This window comes from Lissotriton helveticus, chromosome 1_1 (assembly GCF_964261635.1).
Source record: "Lissotriton helveticus chromosome 1_1, aLisHel1.1, whole genome shotgun sequence".
NCBI classification, from domain to species: domain Eukaryota; kingdom Metazoa; phylum Chordata; class Amphibia; order Caudata; family Salamandridae; genus Lissotriton; species Lissotriton helveticus.
This window is the reverse complement of record NC_136057.1, coordinates 1,364,818,578-1,364,833,482: the sequence shown is the minus strand read 5'-3', so window position 1 is coordinate 1,364,833,482 and position 14,905 is coordinate 1,364,818,578.

The window sequence follows — 14,905 nt, the reverse complement described above, 5'->3', positions numbered from 1 at the left end:
TTGTGTGATTGACTGGGCTCTCGCGATTTCCTTTTATTGCCTGTAGCTCCTTTTCATTCTACAGTAGCCACTTCACAAGGTTTTACAGGGTGGCATCTCCTGTCATGTAACAATGTGGGACTTTCCACTAAGTTCACTGATCCTAGTTGTTTACAGCTGATAAACTCCTATCAGATTGTCTGCCTTCAAGAAACTTGAGAAGTCAAGAATAGTTTTTTCTTGGAGGGTTATACTTCCTATTTTATACCAGCAGAGCCTTCTGTGGCTGGGAGGGCGAGGAGGGGTTTCATTATGTTTGCTGCAGTTGAGTTAAGCGGATACACTTGTGATCTTTGTCGGGAGGCCTGAATGATGCAGGGGTTGCTGTTGTAACTCCAGGAATCCCCTCCATTAGTTTTAATCCATTTTTATAATGCCAGGGTAGGACGTGATAAGGATTCTTATGTTTCCCGCCTTGACTTGGCTCTGAATAAATTGCGAGAGAAGGGATCCGGGAGGGAACATATTGTGCTTGCAGGAGGATTTTAATTGTCATCTATGTGACCCCCCCCCCCCTCTCAACCTCCCGGGACTGTTGTCTCTAATCCTGTGTGTTTGCTCATAGAGGGGCTACACTTTGTTCACTCCAAGGAGGGCCTTAAGCTCAGTGCTATTCTGCAATCGCATAATCTGGTATTCACTCTGGACAAATTGGTTAACACCCCCGATTTTGTGATCTGCCTGATCTTTAAGGGAGGGGTTGCATGTCGATCATTGATTTTATTTTTTCTTTGGCCTGTTGTATTTGTTTATTTCCAACTTCAACATTACTCATAGTCCCTTAATTGACCATATTCCCCTGTCCTTATATTTGAACATTCCTATGGCTCCACGGCCACAGGGAAGAGGAGCCTTAAGGGGCTCTTAATGGGCTTTCTTTGACTGATCAGGGTAGAAGGCTTAATTGGTATCAGAGCTTCTCTCTTTGCAAAGTGTGCATGGGACATAGATGCTGTGGGAAGGGAGATATTGCAAGCCTTCAATGGCATTGCCTTGGTGTTCTTGTTGTCCATACCTACCCCCTGCAGAATAAGCCCCAAAAATCCTAAATTGTTTGACAGTGATTGTTTGAGATAACTGCGAAAGCTGAAGGCCGCATTGAAGCAGAGGCCCAGGGACAGTAGCCTGGCTCATAAGCAAGCCCTAGATGTCTGCAAGTTCACCCTGCAGGAGACAGTTTGGGGGAGCTCTGCCAGGCATGTGAGACAGGGTACATCTCTTTTTTTCTAGAAAGTGGTTAATGTGCCTTTTATTGCAAATTGCTGTAGCCCAGTTGTATACCATCATATTTCTGAACAGCAATGGATTGACCACTTTGAAAGTGTGTATAACCAGAAGGGGAAACGCGGGTGACATTAGCACAATAGTATAGGTACAGCTAATGCCCCAGTGGTCTTTACTCTTGGAGAGGTCATCCAGGGCATCTTGGCTTTTTCATGTAATAAGGCACCGGGACCTGATGGAATTCCCCCGGACATGTTTAATGGTGACTTGGAGGTTTGGGGGCCACTTTTGACTCTGCTTGGGAGGGGGTGCTGCCTCATGGTCCACAGCTGTGATCGTCCCGGTCTTCAAGAAGGGTGACAAGGACAATCCCCAATGTTACCACCCAATTTCACATCGGGTAGCCCAGGTACCACATTCCACACCTCTGTTTTCGGCTCAGGTGGAGCTTGGCCTTGGTCAAGTGACAGACATGCCGTCCTTTAATCTCCTACTGTGCTGGTTTTAGGTATGGACTAGAGAGGAATTCAAATTTAATCGGTTGATCCTCGCGGACTGCATGGCCCTTGAGCAGGCACACAAAATACTGTGGATAGCTTTTGTGAAGGCAGCTTTTGCCTCTTTAGGGCGGTCTGATATCTTTTACGATTCCACCTTTGTGTCCTCGCAAGAACTGACAAGTGTGAAGAGGTTATTTCTGGATGGGGCACTAATAGATAGAGAACATTAGGTGCTGCAGAAACCATCAGTGCAGGGACACATGTTACTGAAGACTGTGCTGGGGATGGAGTCATATCTAGCCCAGGGCCGCCATCAGCAAGATACGTTTTTCTTGGTCAGGTTTAGGTTTAACTCGTTACATAATCTCTTCGCCTCTCTATGCAGTTGGGCCTTGCCTGATGCCAGGCTGCCCTGCGGCTGTGACAATAAGGTTACGCAGAACACGCTGCATTTTGTGATGTTTTGCTCCTATTTTAGTTGACCTAGGAAGCAGTTTTTAGTCCCCCGGTTGAAGGCTCTGAACTTCACAAGTTAGGCCAGCCTAGGTTTACCTCATATGCTCCCCGATGAATGTATTATGTTTACTGTTTTATCCTTTTTACGAGCTGCCTTCGTGTCTAGGAGATCGAGACCTAATTAGCTGATGTATTGTCTTGGTTGTCCGGGAAGGGGGCGTGGCTTGGACGCCGATCGGGATGGCGGCGTGAGCCTGCAGCTCCGTGCCCGATCCCGCATTTTATCCTGCAAATCGCCATACAAGCGCTGTTTCTAGCGCGATTATCCTGTGCGGAGTATCGGAGTACCCGGGGAGCTCTACTCCGGACTGGAAGGGGGCTGAGGAGTGCGCTGAGACCCGATCGGGGTGCTCGGCAGGACGGAGCAGGACGAAACAAGATGGCGACGACCCCGGGCTACGGAGGCTGCCTTCTCCGGCACGTCGGTCCGTAGCAGCAGCAGAGAGCGGACCAGAGCCTCGGAGTGCGGGCGGAGACCGACCGCTGCGATCGGTGGCTCCTTGGGTGGAGTGGCAGTGCAGAGCCCTCGCTGCCGCATTGCCATTTTGCGGACTGCGTATCGCTCCCCCGTCACTGGCGGTGGCGGCCGGGTTGGAGGTCGCCGCTCCCTGCCTGTGACCAGCGGTCCCCAAGAGCCTGGCGGCGCCATGGAGTATGGTCCCAGAGAGTGAGGGCATATCTGAAACAGGTCGGAATTACGTCCTGGAGGACCCGACACCCGACCCTGAGCGCGACTAGCCGCTCTGACCGGGTGCGCCGGCTGGTCGCCGATCCCTAAACGGGGCGACGGCCCGCGGCAACGACTACTGGGCTGCATGCGGAGTGGACTCCGGAGGGACGGCGACGCTGGGACACGGATCGCGGGCCGCTGGACGGGGCGGCGACTCCCTGCGGACTGCGCACCTGGCCCCATTCACGTTTCCCTGCCTGTCCGGGACTACGCCATTGGCGTCACTGTCCGGTTGGATTGGACCTTCCTGATTTCTGCTAGAGGCCCTGGCGTAGCCCTATCGTGGGCGACGAGAGACTGGGTAAGGAACGGCCCGGGTGCTTTCTGGAGTCGGATTAGGTGGGGGTGCAACCTGCCTGGAGCAGAGCGAGGCGGTGAATAGTCGGCCATTTTGGGCGCGGGGGTGTACTCGCGTAGGGCGGGAGCCTTTGCCCCTGGGACTGGTGATCATCTCATGGGGAGTCCACTGACCCGTTGAAATACCGGAAGGGTCAGGGAACCACCCTTGTTTGACGGACGAGGGTGAGTGCTGGGCTGTACCCCCTCAGGCGACCCGGTGTTGGCGCTCACGGGGCACAAAATGGCCGCTGAAGGTGGTGGCGTCGCACTGAGCCAGGCGACTATGCAGGGAGCAGATGGCGGAGCTCATGCTGACCCGGGAGACTCGGCGCAAGAGCGGCGGCTGAATAAGCGACTGGATGGAATTCTAGAGGCAATAAATGCGACCAAGGAATCCCTGCATACGGATATAGCGCAGGTCGCCACGGGACTGGGTCTCTTACGAGCGGATCATGCTAAGCTTACTGACAGAGTAAAGGATAACGAGTTACTGCTCCAGGAGCTCAAACCAGCGGTGGTGACCGCAGAACGCAAACTGTCTGATATACTCGGTCGGTTGGAGACACTGGAGAAACGTGCAGAGGATTCCGAAAGCCGCAATAGGCGGAATAACGTGAGAGTCGTAGGCCTTCCGGAAAAAGTTGAAGGGGATGACGCAGTGGCCTATATGGAGAACTGGTTTAAAACGACCGTGGCGCCGGAGGGTCTGTCCCCTTTCTTCTCTCTGGAGCGGGCACACAAGGTCCCGCCCTCCTATGCAGGGCCGCCCTCCCAGGCCTATGGTGGTCAAGCTGCTGCATTTCAAGGACCGGGACCTCCTGATACAGAGGGCATGCACGCTGGGCCCCTTTCAAGTGGACAACAGCTCAGTCACGATCTTCCCCGATTACACACAAGAGGTCCAGAGACTCAGGGCCTCCTATCTCTCCGTGAAAAAGGAACTGAGGGACGAGAGCATACAGTATTCCTTCCTTTTTCCGGCCAGATTGCGGGTGATTGTGGATGGCAAAACCCAATTTTTTCAGACCCCTGACGAGGCATGGTCATGGCTGGAGCTATATCGGGCCGGTACTGATCGCAGAGGTAAAGGTGACCGTGAGAGACAGAAACCGCTCCAGATGCGAAAATCGAAACGCATCCGCAACCGGAATAAACTCAATAGGGCGCTAATGGACGACCAGATGGCGGCGGACAGGAAAGGAGCACTGGCCGCGACAGCGTCCATTATGGGCTCACAACCTGACAGACTGTCGGTGGGCTCGGAATCTGATGCGGACGGAGGGAAATCTGGAGGAGACGCCTCGGAGGTGGACAGTGCTGGCGGCCCGTCGGTCACCACACAGACGGCAGATGGACTATTTAACGAGGGGACAATGGCAGCTATTCCCGTTAGAACAGGATACTCTGGCGTTCAGCGCTCTAACAGGTATTGTGTTGCAATGTCATATGGGATCACGGCTTGGGACCGGGTAACTGCCTGCCCCCGGTTGGTTCTGACTCACCCTCCCATTGCCCTTAAGGCCTTCTGTAGTAACGACTACAGAGTAGTGAACTGTGTGTTGTGCTACGAGTTTGGATGGGGGCTGATGACTTGTTGTTAGGTCCTGTTCTGGGGAAGGGGGTTTGGGGAGTTTTCTGGGGTGTTATGTGTGGGGGGTGTTACTGCAATGATGTGGGTGGCCGACTGATTCTGGGGAGGTGGTTAGAGGATGGCCGCAATGGGGACGCTACCTGATTTGAAGTGCCTCACGTGGAATGTCCGTGGCCTCCGAACAATGTCAAGGTGCACTCCCATCTGGTGAGGCGAGGCATCCATATAGCACTATTACAAGAAACCCATTTAACTAAGCAGGAATGCACTGCGCTGCAGAAGAGGTGGCGTGGTCAGGTATTTGGTACTACGTACTCGGCCTATGCCAGGGGGAGTGCTGATATGGGTGACAGCGGGGATCCCATTTCAGGCCTTAAACCAGCTTGTGGATCCTGAGGGTCGGTTTGTGGCGGTGGAGGGGAGGCTGTACGGTCGGGATGTGGTTCTTTGTAGTATATATGCCCCAAACACTGACCAGGCTCGATTTTTTGATGGCTTGACGGGATCGCTCGCACACTTTCTGACAGGCCCAATCATACTGGGAGGCGACTTTAACTCGATCACTGATGTTTTTTTAGATAGGTCGCATCCACCATTGGTTGACTCCCCAGTGCGTAGGCTAGCCTCGCACAGAAAGGACTGGCAAGTGAGATGGGGCCTTCTCGATGTATGGAGGGAGCAACATCCGGACTTTAGGGACTATTCTTTCTTTTCAGCACTGCATGCATTACATGTTAGGATAGACTCCATCCTCTGTAGTGGCCCCTTAGCTGCCCTATCGACCCACACAGAATACCTGACCAGGACCATTTCGGACCATAATCCCTTACTGGTGATGATTAGGTGGCAAAGGGTGAGGTCGGCGGTCCCGACGTGGAGGTTACGGCCGGACACGTTAGAGGACCCGGTGTTCAGAGATAGGGTCCTCCAGGGTATTGAGAGCTACTTTGTTGAGAATGAAGGGACGGCGGCCTCGAGATCGATTGAATGGGATGCGATGAAAGTGGTGGTGAGAGGTGTCTGCATGGGCAGATTCTCGAGTGAGAGGGTGACGGTCTTGGCTGACCTGGAAAAGGCGGAATGTGTGTTGAGGGATCTGGAACAGCGCAGCCCTGAACGGCCTGACTTGCAGGAGAGACTGAGTGAGGCGAGGGAAATGGTTGCTACAGAGACGGAACGTCTGCGGTGTTATGATTACAAGCTCTATCTCACCAAGGTGCATGCGGAGAGAGATAAAGTGGGCACTTTGCTTGCTAAACTAGCTAATCAGGAGCCTAGAGGTAGCCCGGTTCTGGCCATTAAAGCGGAAACGGGGGTGATGGTCTACTCTCAAACGGCGGTTTTACATCGCTTCCAGTCGTATTATACGAGCCTGTACGCGAGTCGGCTGGAGATGACTGGCCCTGCAATAGGCGACTACCTGGAAACAGTCCATCTCCCACGGCTGGAGGACGAAACTGCAAAGGCCATGGGTGGCCCGATAACGTTGTCAGAGATTTGAGTGGCCATCAAACAGATGGCCAGAAATAAGACACCGGGGGTAGACGGCTTCCCGATTGAATTTTATGTGAAGTATATCGATACTCTGGCGCCCAAACTCCTGACGGTATACTCGGAGGCCTTGTCGCTCGGGCGTCTGCCTCAATCGATGAGGGAGGCCCTAGTGATACCACTGCTGAAACCTGGTAGAGAGGCCTCGGATGTGACATCGTATAGGCCCCTGTCTATGTTGACAGTGGACTATAAGATCCTGAGCCGTATCCTGGCCACGAGATTGTTACCCCACATGACCACGCTTGTACACGAGGACCAAGCTGGGTTTATACCTACTAGGAATACCTCCGTCAACATCCGCCGCCTGGTCCGCCTATTGGACGGTACGTGGGCGCCAGCCCAAAGGCCGGCAATCCTATCAGTCGACATCGAAAAAGCCTTCGATAGCCTTGAATGGACATACCTCGATAAGGTGCTTGAGAAGTTCGGCCTGGGAGACGGCTTTGGACGATGGACGAGGGTTCTCTACTCCTCGGCCACTGCCAGGGTGCGACTGGGTTCTGTCATATCCTCCGATTATCCGGTGCAGAGAGGGACGAGGCAGGGTTGCTCGCTCTCTCCCCTGCTGTTTGCCTTAGCGGTGGAACCGCTGGCAGCGCAGGCAAGGGCAGGGATATGGTACAATGGGGTTGAGTACGGCAGGGACGTCCATCATATCTCACTGTATGCCGATGATCTCTTACTGTACCTGGCGGACACGGAAAGGGCTCTGGAAGGGGCTGTGAAATTGCTGTCACACTTCGGTCAGCGGGCGGGTCTCAACGTAAACTGGAATAAGACCTGTGTTTACCCATTGCGCGCGGACACGCCGTATCCCCCTCTTACAGTGGAGGTGGTCTGGGAGGGTACGTGCTTCACCTATCTGGGTGTTCGCATCTACCATGACACCGCGAATCTACTGGATGGCAATGTAGGGCGTGGTTTGCGGGCCCTGAGGGGCTGCATGTCTTTTTGGGCCTCCCTCCCTCTGTCGGTGCTAGGGCGGGTGGCGCTACTGAAAATGGTGGCACTGCCAAGATTGCTCTATTATTTCCGCACCCACCTGACGTGGATTCCACAACGGATCTTCAAAGAATTGAGGACGATGATTATCGGTTTCCTATGGGGATCTGGACGACGTAGGGTTGCGTTGGATACTCTGACGTGACCCAAATTCGAGGGAGGGATGGCAGTCCCAGATTTTGAGCTATATTACCTGGCGGCTCAGTTGCAAGTATTGACGCAAAACATTGCTAGAGAATTTAGAGGCCCGACCATACACGGGGACCGGTATCCAGCGACACATCTTATCGTACATTGTTATGCAACAGCCACTGGAATAGAGGGGACTGACTGAAGAGGAGAGGACCCTTCGCTTATGCTGGCTTAGGAGTTTGAAAAGGGCGAAAGTAGCTCGACCATACGCGCCGGAGATCCCTCTGGGGATGTTGACAGCGCTACCGCACGGGGGCGACTGGTCCCCATTGCTGGACTGGGAAGAGCTGGGCCTACAGGTGGTGGGGGATCTATATCAGGATGGTACGTTGGTCCCCTTTCAGGTATTGCATGATCGATTTGGGCTCCCGGATGGGAGCCACCTCTTGCATGCGGCAGTGATCTCGGGAATGCAGAAGCACTGGAGGGGAGGGCTGACGGAGCCGAACACGACCATGGCCTGTCAGTATGTGGTAATGGCAGCGGGGACATTCAAGGCGGTGACCTGTCTCCACTCCCGGATGCTACATGAGGGTTTAGAACCGCTAACCAAGCTGAAGGCGATATGGGAGGACAGTATAGGCAAGTCCATACCGGACACGGTCTGGGGCCACATTTTGGGACGGACGTGGACGGGTTGCAGGAACGCCCACTTTCAGCAGGTGCACTACTTCATACTGCATAGGGCTTACTTGACCCCGGGGAAGATCAAACTGTACTTTCGAGTACAAGATGCGGTGTGCCCGAGATGCTTAGCTCCTGAGGTTGAATTCGACCATCTATTGTGGGGTTGCTCGAAGTTGGGGACATATTGGCCGGCTGTGGGGGAGCTCCTGAATGTGGTTACTGACCGGGAGGTGGAGTTTGACATGGCGGCCTGCCTGCTGCTTTGGTTCCCCCATACGGCTAGGACGAAAGTCACGAGCAAATTTATCGACCTGGGACTCGTTCTAGCCCAGAGGGAAATAACCTGGCACTGGAAGTCTAAGGAGGGCCCATCGGTGCGGCGATGGATGAATGAGCTGTTGAAATGGTCCAGGTGTGAAGGAGTGAGCAGAATGTGACTGGCTGCCAGGACAGGTAACGAAAAGAGCTTGGAGAAAGCGAGGGCCTGGGAGGTCATAGTACAGGCCTTGAAGGACTACATGACAGAGGATGTGGAGTAGGATGGATATGAATAGGGGGGTCCCACGAGGCCGAGAGACACGTATGCATATGCCCGATTAGTGGAGTACTCTTATGCCGAGACCCACAGTTGCCACCCACATCAGCAGAAGTTGGGGAGAGGGAGGGAAGAGGGACGGGGGGGGAGACCGCAATAGCGAACCGCTGCAGGGATGGGGGAGGCGCCAGGGGTTCGATCAGATAGCTGGGACTGATGGACAGGGACCTCTGGGACTTGTAAATTGGGGAGGCCTCAGGTGATTATGGGTGGACCTCGGGATCCTCCACCGTGGGGGGAGCAATAGTGTAGGCCTGACACAGCGGACACTGGGGATCCGGTGCCGTCCATGCGAGATAGATGATCACACTTAGCGGTGACTTGGGGAAGGTAGTTTGGTGGTATAAAAGCGGATACCATATTGTGCTGTTGACCAGACATTTCCTAGAATGGGCAGTTGTGTACTCTGCTTGAACTTACTTGTTGATACGCCGCCCTACCTCCGGGATGTGGGCTAAATGGCTGTGTGCAAACTTATAGATGCAGAGGTACTTTGTGATGCACTGTCTGTGAAGGTTGACCACTTTTGATGTTTGTTTTATACATCTGCAATAAAAACTTCTTTAAAAAAAAATGTAAAAAAATTGGTTGTCCGGGAAGTCTCTGTATTGATAGTACTTTTACTGTGGAATATTTTATTGATGATCTTATATTTATGTTTTTGTACTCTTGTATGGTTGTTTTTGTCAACTGAATAAAAATGTTATGATGATGATAAGATAATAAATCGTTTTAAACAGACCCTGAGAAGTGCTTTGGCATTCAGGATCTGTGAGGAGTAGAAATGCTTCTAAATGCTGAACAAATAAGGATATGTTCTGCACAAGTTAAAATATATTGATTTGTTCCATAGGATCATATTTTTTTCTCCTGTTGATTTCCAATTTCAGTAAAATAATGTTTCCCTTTTCGGCTCCAAGCTAAACCTTGTATTTGAGAACTTTCTACTTCTAATCTTAAGAGGATACCTCCTTTTAATTGTGCAGTGACTTCCTCATTGAAAGACTAAAGTGGCGTTGCTGACCTTGGAACATTTAATCCATTCTCTGCTGTGTTGAGGTGCTTCCCTAAACATGCTTATAAGTGAGGACCAGTTATCTAATTCCAAGGTTGGCTTTCAACAAGGCAGAATGGGAAATTCTTTAGCTAGCTAATATCCTGAAATTCTAATATTTGAAAAAGAAACAAAAGATGGTCAGACCACGCACTGAGTCTACTAACAATAGAATAAGCTCTATTAGCAACACTATCAATCCTGGTCTCTCTTGAGACGTTGTCTGGATTCCAACCCTGAAAATAAGGTACAAGACTTCAAATTAGTAAGATGGTGGTAGAAAATCTAAAGAACGGTGTCAGACACACATCCGACGAGTTGCTCTTTTAAGCTCCCAGTCAGCTCTAGCTATAGTGAATACACAACCAACGAGACAGGGAATGCATTAAACAGCACTGCTTGTTGGGTTACATTTAACATACATGCAACAAGAATTGAGTCCTTAAAAGCCCGATATGATTTTTTTTTCTATTTCACTGAGGCACTCTGATCACACACAACATTAAGACAGTCGATAGATGTCCCCTGTACGAGGGTAAACCCATGCCCTAATGATTGCAGACCTGAGTTTTGGAAGAACTTCACAAGCTCCATCCCCCCTTTGGAGCATCACACACTATCACTTGCCACAGAGTGATTGCGTGTGTGTGTGTGTTTGTGTGTGTGTGTGTGTGTGTGTATATATATATATATATATATATATATATATATATATATATATATATATATATATATATATATATATATATATGTATATATATGTATATATATATATATATATAAAATATGTTTTTAGCCTACTTTTTATAGTATGTTACCGAAATAAAGTTTTCCTGATGATGATGATATATATATATATATACTTACACTCTCTCTCTGTCTCTCTCCCTCTCTCTTACGTGAAGGGACATCGAAAACCACCATAAACACCCATCAAATCATCCACTGAAACATCTGTAGTGGAAGGTTGCAGGATTTCTTTTTTCATTTAGGGGCCTGTTGTGATGGTGCGTCTTCTTCATATCTCTAGAGAGCGTGCTTCCCCTGCCTTATAATGATCTCCAGGCAAGTCCCTTAAAATTTACGGTAAGGTTTCCAGATACCTACATCAGTGAGCATGACAACCATGCATGCCCACTAATGGCCTCCCTCTTTACATGGATTGAGACCCTAGAGCTTAGATCTAAGGTCGTGGGGGGAGGGGGCATGCATAGTACACCCCTATTTTACAAAGAGTGGCTACTGACCTCTCCACCCAGCTGTGGTAGACTGACAGTGGTGGCAACAATAAATCTATAGTCATGAATATAGTGTATTCCTATATTCTAACAAGGTTGGACTAATAGCCACCCTCCTGATCAAGTCTGTGCAGTCTCCCTTGCCTGTGGTTCTCTTGCATTTGTCTACCTGGGATGTGTATTTCAGATCCAGTGGGTGTACTAGGTGAGGATGGTAAGATGAGCCATTGTGTGTAATGTGAACTGGGCTGTTCTGCTGCACGTTCCAGATCCCTGTGCCCTTCACTATTCCTTAGACAAGCCTGGTGGGTTGGGGGTAGACACGCTTATCTGTGTTTAGCTGCACTACCTCTGCTAGGATGGACCCTCCCCCCTTTTCTGTTGGGTGATGGGCAGGGTCTCCTGGTCTGGAATTAGTAAAAATTCCTCTTTGGGGTTTACCCCAGGCTGGCATTAAGAGCCTGCCCGGGGAAAGACAGTAAGTCATCCTTTGCATGTTGTGGGCATGCAGTGACCATGCCACAAATGTGCCTCATGATTGTAGGAGCACCCAGGATTCAAAACTAGCAGACCCTCTGATTGGATCAGCCTACCATGCAGAGGTGATAAAAGTGTGGCCTTAGTGGTCAGTTATTGTTCAAAACTGGTCTACGGTTCAATCAAGGTGGCCCACACCGGACCTGGCCAAGAAAGCCAGCCATGACCCGTGGTTTGAAGGCAAGATAAGAAGCTTGGGTCGTCGCCGACTCCAGGCAGCCCACCCTCGCCCTGGGAATGAAAATGTAGTTGAGTCTCGAGAAGGACCCATGCACCGCCGAGACGTATGTATATTCGCGTGCAGCACCGTGGGTATGCCTCCATGAATCAATCCAGTCCATACCAGCCACCAAACCCTGCAGCTTAGTGGGGCGGCCAACCGGCACCTCACCCCCCTGCCGGAACCTGTCCCTAGCAGCATCCATAACATCATTCCAGTCACCACCAATCGCCATCAGCACCTCCAGGATATCAGCCCAAACAGTGTATAGCTTCTCTATGAGGGACCATTGTAAAGGTGGCGGGGCATATACACACCCCAAGACTATATGAGTCCCTCCCACCACCCCCTGTACCACTACATATCTCCCCTGCGTGTCCTGCCAGAGCTTCGTGTGGGTGTAAGGGACCCTTCGATGAACCAGGATAGCAACGCCCCTGGACCCCCGCGCAAACCCAGCATGGTAAACCTGTTGGTAGCCAAATCTCTGCAGGCACAGTACCTTAGTGCGCAGCAGGTGTGTTTCCTGGATCAGAAGGATGTCAGGCCCTAGACGCTTCGCCTGCCGCAACACAGCCCCACGCTTGATTTTATCCAAAACACCCCGAACGTTCCAGCTAAGGACACGCAGGGTGCCGGGGGCCCCCCAGGGCGTATCAACGCAAGGCATCATCTGAGAGTCGCTCAAGGAATACATGGACACGCGGACAAAAGGACAGAACAAAAATTTAAATTCCGGGCCCCCCCAAGCTGTGCAACCCCCCCATCCCCAACCAGACACCCCCAACCAGAAACTTCCAACCCCCACCCCCCACCCCCATACCTCAAAACTGTTGAAGTATCTGTCGCGGCTAGGTGGGTACCCCAGCCCCAACGCGGGTCCCGAGGTCCCCAACGCCAATGGATCCTCTCCCAAGAAACCATACCTCCTAGACCTACCCCCTCCCACCACCAAACCCTAAGAAAGGGGGGGAAAGAGAGCAGCCGACATCAGAAACCTTTCCCCACAGCCAACAACTCAAAATCAGAGCCAAACCATGTCAGCAGAAGGGGCCTAAGCAAAGCAGCACATAGCATATATAGCAAGCCAAGCCCAATGTCACTGCTCAATGTTCGGATTCCGGGGGTCTCGAATCAACTGCCCCACCAGTGGCGGAGCGCTGCCGCGATCTGGACCGCTAGTTCCCATCTCGGCAGGAGCCCCGAACGTTCCCTGATGGAGCTCCCCTAGCTGAGGAGTCAGCATGCAGTCCAGGAGGTGTATGTGGCCGCACCCGCACGGTTTCGTCAGTCCGCTGAAACACCTCCTCCGGTGTATCAAAAGAAATGTGTGCGCGATTGGAACACCACTCTCAGTCGGGCCGGGAAGAGGAGAGCATATGGGAGCTTAAGTTCACGAAGAGGGGCCTTAGCTGCCTGGAAGGACTGGCGCTGCTGCTGAACTAGACGTGTGTAGTCCGGGAAAACCATAATGCGAGTGTTCTTAAATAAGATCGGTTCCCGAAGCCTAGCCTGCTTCAAGATGACATCGCGGTCATAATAGTTCAGCAGCTTCACAATGACTGGTCGCGGGCGGGACCCCTCCGGTGGTTTCTGAATGATAGCCCTGTGAGCCCGCTGCACTACAAAGCAACGGGACAGAGCATCAGGGGGAAGCCAGCTCTCCAACCTGCGGGTCAAGAAGGCTTCCATGTCACCCTTCTCGCAGCCCTCCGGAAAGTCAACAAAGCGCAGATTATTGCACCGCGCGCGCCCTTCTGCATCCTCGACCCGCAGGGCCAGCCCCATCTGGAACCCCTCCATCTTGGCCACCTGCCGTTTCAGGGCAGCGATGTCGTCCTCAACTCCTGAGATTCTCCCCTCCGCCTCCGTGATGCGGGAAACAGCATTACGCAGGTCTTGCCGCAGGAGTGACACATCAGCCCCCACTGCTCCGATCTCCGCCTGAAGCGTGTCCCGGGACTGCGTGATCACCGCCATTAGGGCCGCATTGTCCGGCCCGGGTTCCTGCCGTCCCCCAGGTGCCCCAGCTCCCCCACCAGGCTCAGTGTATTTGTCAATGGGCCCATGGAGCGCCGCGCCACCCTTCCCTCTAGTCATGGCCGCCGGTCTCAGGCCAGCCACTCCACTAGGCACTGTCCCAACCGACACTCACGTGGAGAGGGGGCACCCACTCGACTGCCACCACCACCACCAGTGTCCACGCAGCAGGTGCAACTGAAAGTCTAACCGAGCCAGGGAGGGTCCCACCACAGCCAGGCACCAACGCACCCCCCCCCCAGGGAATGGAAGGCCTCCCAGGGACGGCCCCAGGTATCTTCAGGAGAGTCAATGGGCCCCAGCCGGCTTTCCCACGCCGATCCTGGCTCCACTGCTAATCCACCAAAAGGCTAGAGGGATCCACCACATACCGTGTCCATGGTCTCCTCAAGGTGGTGGCACTCCCAGCGCGACCACCGCGGGGGCCGAAGATCAGGGCAGGCCGCTCCGCCACCCCGCTTCACTTGGCGCACCGGTGCCACATTCCACCAAATGGCCCCAGGGACTCGTCACACCCTGTGCCCCTGGTCTCCGCAGGGCGGCGGCGCTCCCAGCGCGACCGCCGCAGGGGCCGATGATCAGAGCAGGCCGCTCTGCAACACCGCCTCACCAGGCACACAGGTGCCGCAGCTCTTGGTTCCCGGACCTCCACAGGCCCTGTCCCCCATGCTGCCCACTCCCAACAGGAGCAAGCGAGCCGGGGGTCCCAACATGCACTGCAAGCGAAGCGGGGGCCTTCGCTTACTGGGCCCGCCGCGCCTCGGCCGCCAGTCACACCTCTCCAGGTCCAGTCGCCACCGCCGTCCGTGGGGCCTCCAAATTCCACCGGCTGCCCGCTCCTCGACGGGGCAGCCGCTCCGCTCACTGTCACCGCCAGTCAGCAGCGGCAGAGCCGACTCTTCCCCTC